Below are 7,093 nucleotides of genomic sequence, written 5' to 3'. Positions count from 1 at the left end.
TTAGTCTGTTACAGTTAACATTGCAAAGGTCACTTTCCATACTACAAACAGAAAGGTTATTAAGATGACTTAAAAGATTTGAAAACACAAGAATATATTTCCAATGTGCTTGATTAAAACCACTACTTTTCAGTTTAACCTAGCATCAGAGAAGGGTTCTGTTTTCATCAAGTCTGAGAAGTCTTCATTTGGGAGGACTCTTAAGAAAAATAATTGTTGTTGTTGTCATTAAGTGCCATCCAGTCAGTTCCAACTCATAGTGACCCTATTTTAGGCTTTTGGAGGAGTGACTGGTGGGTTTGAACTGCTGACCTTGTGGTTAGCAGTCAAGTACTTATCCTACAGTCCCACACCAGGACTCCAAGAAAAAGAATACATAATCACAAATACAAAATTAGAAAATTACAGAGAAAACAAATCACAGGATAATTAAAAAGTTTATCAAATGTGGCAAAACGCACAATCATCTTAAGATCCAGGACAATGGAAGATGTGTCTAAAGGAATGTGTACCACATTCTAGAACCTTCTTGTCTTACATATTGACCACATCCTTTGATTCAATCCTTATTTGACAGCAATTTTGTAGCATTTTCTTTAGAAAGAAAAAAAGAAAAATTACTACTTTCTATAAAATGATTAATTGAATATTTTCCATTGTTGCTAATACTGTTTTACGTTTTTTTTGTTGTTTCACAGCTTGTTTTAAGTATTGCCATGTAAATAGTCAGGATTTTTATCAAATATGGCGAGTCCTATTTTCAATGTCCTTTCATATAAATGAGCTATGTGATATCATTGTATTCCACATTCTCTTTTGCAATTACTCTTGCACACCACGTGAATTGATAGCACTCATTCACCAATCTGTTATTATATCCAAATGTTACTTTTACAAAACTTACATAAACATGACGATATGAGCATGTTGATAGGACCTCTTTCATGGTCTGGGAAGGCCTGGGTAAAATGAGAGACCCTGGAGTTTAAGGCTCATTATGTTCACTATAAATCTGTTTCCCAAGCATTGACAGAAGCACCTCGTCCTTAATTACTCAAAGAATTTAGCAATTAGCACAACAAGAGCAGTGTCTGATGACCTAATAAACAACACGTGAGACTGCTCATTACAGATGAGCAAGTAAGCACCAGGGGGCTGGTGTTTATCTTGTTTATTAGGTAATCTGTCCAAATCAGGGATTATACATTTGAAAAGGGGCCTTGATTCTGTTAGGAAGGTGCTATGGAGTTGGGAGAGAAACAAATGACAGCTACACCTAAAAGCAGAATCATTGATGTAGTCAAAATGTGAAATTGTTCACTACAGATTAGTAATTAAGCATAGGGAGGCCTGTGCTTACCTTGTATATTGGCTAATCCACCTCTTAGAAGAGTAGCTCGTAATTGCTATTTAAATTAAGAGTTTATAGAGTCCCTATATTGCTGTAGTACTGTAGGATAAAACACTGGACCACAAAGTTGCTTTGAAGCACAAGATCTGCGGTTCAAACATACCAGCCATTCCTCAGAAACCCTATACAGGATGGCTATGATTTGGAACCTACTTGACGTCACTTAAAAACAACATCTTCCCTGGGAAGTTAATATGATTAACATTTAACAAGGATCTACTCATGCCAACTTTTACTGTTGTGGTTAAGTGCCTGCCTTCCAATCGGTTCCGACTCATAGTGAGTGACTCTGTATAGGGTTTCTGTGGCTGTAAATCTTTGCAGGAGCAGAAAGCCTCATTTTTCTCTTGTGGAGTGGATGGTGATTCTAACCACTGAAGCTGTGGTTTGCAATCCAATGCCTATCCTGCAGAGTCATTGCACTCCCCACTCAAGCCATCAAATGTAAAACAATCTGATAAACGTGAACTTTGATTTATTAATCTGTCTAACAAATACTTGAAAGCACCAACTGTCCAGGGTGCTGGAAATCTGAACTGTGCTCTTTGAACAATATAGTCCTGACAACTTAAATTGTAATAGGAGAGTATTACATTGAGTGCCCTGAGGAAATAAATATGATTCTAGGAGGAAATTGACATGGGTTGGCACAGGTCACATTAAAAAAGGACAAAGGAATATACAGCATCACTGTACCAAAAAGAATTGATCAATGTCCAGTCATTTCAAGACATAGCATATGCTCAAGAACAGACAGAACTGGAGGAAGAACTCCACGCTGAACTGAAGGCATTGGTGAAAAATACAGATCCCTGAATTGGCAAAATACCAATTGTAATGTTTCGGCAAACTGATATAGCATTGGAGGAGATCATTTGTCTATGCCAAGAAATTTGGAAGACAACTACCTGGCAACCAATTGATTGGAGGAGATCCATATTTGTACCCATTCCAAAGAAAGATGACCCAACAGAATGTGGAAATATTGAACAGTATTATTAATATCACATGCAAATAAAATATTTCTGAAGATAATTGAAAGACAGTTGCAGCAGTACATCAACGAGGAGCTACGAGAAATTCAAGCTGGATTCAGAAGAGGACATGGAATGTGGGATATGATTGTTGATGTCAGATGATTCATGCCTGAAAGCAGAGAACACTTGTACTTTATTGACTACCCAAAGGCATTAGACTGTGTGGATCATAACAAAACCTGGGTAACATTGAGAAATATGGATATTCCAGAACACTTAATTGTGCTCATGAGAAATCCATACATAAAACAAAAGGCAGTCACTGGAACAGAACAAAGGGATACTGAATGGTTTTAAATTAGGAGATCTGTGTACCAAAGTTGTATACATTCACCATATCTATATTTTGAACAAAAATTAGGATATGGGTGTGCCAAGGCTGTATCCTTTCACCAAATCTGTATTCTGAACAAAAATCAGGAAAGGTTTGCACCAAGGTTGTATCCTATCAGCAAATCTGTATGTGGAGCAAATAATCTGAGAAACTGGATTATATGAAAAGAACATTGAATCAGGATTGAAGGAAGATTCATAAACAACCTGTGCTATCCAGATGACACAACCTTGCTTGCTGGAAGAAAGAGACTTGGAGTACTTACTGATGAAGATCAAAGTCTAAGCCTTCAGTATGGATTGCACCTTAATGTAAAGAAGACAAAAATCCCCACAACAGAACCAAGATATAATATAATAAATAGATTGAAGATGTCAAAAAATTCATTTTGCTTGCATCCACAATCAATGCTCATGGAAGTAGCAGTCAAGAAATCAAAGTATTGGGTTAGGCAAATCTGCTACACAAGATTGAAAATGTTGAAGAGCAAAGATGTCACTTTGAAAACTAAGGTACACCTGACCTAAGTCATGGTATTCTCAATCACTTCATATGCATGTGAAAGTTCTACAATGAATAAGGAAGACCACAAGTAATTGATATATTTAATTAGGTGTTAGTGAAGAATATTTAAAGTAACATGGACTGCTAGAAGAACAAATACATCTATCTTGGGAAAAGTACAGTCAGAATTAGCCTTAGAATTAAGGGTGGAGAGACTTTATCTCTCTTACTCTGACATGTTGTCAGGAAGGACCAGGCCCTGGAGAAGTAAAGGGTCTTCAAAATATAGGAAGACCCCCAGCGAGATGGATTGACACAGTGGCAGCAACCATGGGCTTAAACATAACAATTGTGAAGATGGCTCAAGACCTCACAGTGTTTCGTTCTGTTGTGCATAGGATGACTATTAGTTGGAACCAACTTGATGGCACCTAACAACAACAACATGAGGAAATTGAGAGGTGGTGAACTGATTTAGATAAAGAAATCTCTAAATAGCTAAGTAAATTGGATCCTACAAGATGAGAAGAATATGATTGGGGATGGAAACATTCTGTGCAAAGATCCTGAGACTTAAGATACCATGGTCTATTTGTGAGAATAGAAAGAAAAGCAGAATGTTGAAGCCAAGTACATGGGTGGGTGGTATGATGTGAGGTAATCAGGACATTCACCAACCAGTTCACTACAGACCTTGAAGGACAAGGCAACGAGTACAATTGGCTACTAAAGGGTTGGATTAAAGGCTGAGGTTGTCATGATACACTTTTCCTTCAGTGTACTGTATGGAGCATAGAGATTATGGGGACAAGACAGAGAAGCAGAGAGGGCAGTTAGAAAGCTATTCTAATAGCATGACAAAAAGTGATGGTGGTTTGGGATAGATGATGGAAGGCAGATGGAGCAGCTTGGCATAAAATCAATAGCTCTTTGTGACGGGTTGAGTATGAAGAAAGGTTAGGAAGAAGGAGGAATTAAATTTGATTTCTGGGCACTGCACACTTTTTTTCTGATGTGAGAAAGGGAGATGCATATTTCACTTAGTATTTACAGTAAATCTGTGTACATATTAAGATGAGTGAGGTGAGTGTTTTTGTATGTACACATATATGAAAGTAGATAATGAGAAAGTTTCCTTAACTTCCTTCTAATCTTTCCATTTAAAAACTAAAGACTCGAAATTAATTTCTTCCTGGATTTATTGGCTTTAAAACTACACATTTTGAATATTGATATTCCTACTTTCCTCTGAGTTTCTGGATCTCTGGCCTAGTTGATATCTAAAAACTATTCAAATCTAGGAAGGCAGACTGTTAGAGCTTTCAGAATTTCCACTAGAGGGAGCCATCACAATGTGCTTTGGGTTTTGTTTCTTACTCTTCGCTGTGTTCCTGGTTTTTAATGTTGTTAAGTACCATGGAGTCGGTTTGGACTCATAGTGACCCTGCACAGGGTTTCCGAGGCTGCAAATCTTTACCGGAGCAGAAAAACCTCATCTTTTTCACAAGGAACAGCTGGTAGTTTCAAACTGCCAACCTTGAGGTTAGCAGCCTGATTTGTAACCACTACGGTTTTTGGTAGTTCCGGTGAAATTAGTATCTGTTGATCACTCACAGAGGACAAACACTAAATCAAAGTCATCTTGTTATCTTTTAAGAATTGTATGCATATTTTGTATAAGAGCCTGGAGGAGTCTTGATCAAAAATCCTTGGAAGAAGAGAATGTAAAAAACAAAACAAGAAAAGAAACTCTTAATAGTTGCATTATTAGAAACAAAGCACCTAATTGAAACAGTGGTAGTCCTGGTGTGAACCACTAGGTCTGTGATTCAGACTCACCAGCTGCTCCTTGGAAATCCTACAAAGGATCCAAGGATCCAAGGATCGCTATGAGTCTGAACTGACTTGATAGCACTTTACAACAACAGTCCTAGTGTGGTGCTGTAGGATAAACACTGGACTGCTAATCACAATATCAGCAGTTCAAACCCACTAGCTGTTCCTCAGAAATCCTATACAGGGTTACTTAATTATGTTAGCAAGCAAGGCATGTTATATATCTAGTAATAGAAATCATTGTTATTGCTCTAATATATATGAAATTATATTGATTCTGTTTTATTCAATGTGCTATCTTTTTGTTTGTTTCACTGTAAATGGTCATTTAATAAATCTTTAAGAACAATCAATGGTTGCCATATAAATACGGGTCACCAAATTATTTTTCTATAAGGTTATGTTACTGGATGTAAACATTTCTTCCACGGAAAGTTTTAGAAGAACCTGAACGTTATATAGGGTAAATGCTGTTGTTGTCATTAAGTGCTGTCAAGTTGGTTCCCACTCATATCAACCCTGTATAGGGTTTCTGAGGAACAGCTGATGAGTGTGAACCATTGACCTTGCAGTTCAAACCAACTTTGCAGTATAGGATAAATAGCTCCGACTTAATAAATGATATAAATAAATATAATAACAATTTTTAAATAATAAAAGCAGTCATTTAGGTGTTATTTGCTGTGCTAAGCACTGCACCAACAGCCTTTTAACCATTTCCATAAAATTTGAAATACTGGTTTTAGATAGCGTGTAGAACCAGGCAATGCCAGAGAATCCCTTTCCATGCTGAAGGATGGCATGCAGTTGTAGAACAGCTGCAGCAGGAAGGTCTGAGTGATAAAGGCATCATTCAAAGTAGAGGCCCTTAAGGTGCCAGTAGAGGTGAGCCCTTCCAAAGACGCTTGTGTTTCTAATTTGGGATTGCAGACCTCCAGAGATCTCACACATAAGGTGATGCACTCTGGGTTCTGAAAGGTCCTCCTCTTTCATGTGGTGAAGATGAAATGACAAATACCACTTTTTGAATTGGCACTATTGCAGGATGACAGATGGCCATTAGCTTAGCTTGCCAGGCAATCAGCCTTTTGTTTTCCACCTGAAAAGATACAGATCAATGCTCAAAATACTGAATTTACAATTGGTGGATTTTTTTTAAAAGGTATTGTGGAAGCAGGTGGGCTCTAAAAGTAACAAATAGCCTGCTTTCTTATCATGCTGAAGATAAGATTTCTTAACCACAAAAGATTTGTATTTAATATGTTTTAATGTTTTTGCATGAAGAGTATGTGAAGGAAACGTACTTCTACATAATGGCTTAGGAGTCGTCCGTTTTAAGTTGAGTGATCTGAATTCTTGCTGCACACCAGGATCATTTGGGAAATTTAAGAAAATTAGATGATACTGTTCAACTACAGCAGGAAGGTGTGAATGATAAAGGCATCCCAATTGAATTGGAATTACTGGGGGTCAAATTCAGGTGTCAGTGTGCAGCCAGATGGAAAATCACTGGTATAGCACAATGTCTCCCCTTTTTTTTTTTCTTATAGAATCACCTGGTTATTGTTGTTAAGTGCTGTTGAGTCATTTCCCACCCATAGCGACCCTGTATGTGGTTTCCAAGGAGCGACTGGCGAGCTTGAACTGCCGACCTTGAAGTTTGAACCAACTTTGTTGTCCAGTGCATTCACCCACAGTGCCCGTGTTGGGATCTTAATAAAATGCACATTGTGATTTAATACTTTGGAGATGGGGCCTAATACGTTACATTTTAAAAAGCTACCAGGAGATAGCAATGTTGTTGATTCACAGACACCACTGTGAATAGCAAGGGATCTCGCAATGATACATAGACACTATTTTCATTCTCATCAGCAATGCATGAGTGATCTCCACAACCTCACCTACGCTTGTTATTGTCTATCTTTTTGATATCAGCAATCCTAATGGGTTGAAAGTGAAGAGGACTTG

The sequence above is a fragment of the Chrysochloris asiatica genome, unplaced genomic scaffold, assembly GCF_000296735.1.
Source record: "Chrysochloris asiatica unplaced genomic scaffold, ChrAsi1.0 scaffold00196, whole genome shotgun sequence".
In the NCBI taxonomy this organism is placed as follows: domain Eukaryota; kingdom Metazoa; phylum Chordata; class Mammalia; order Afrosoricida; family Chrysochloridae; genus Chrysochloris; species Chrysochloris asiatica.
Note: the sequence above shows the minus strand (reverse complement) of the source record.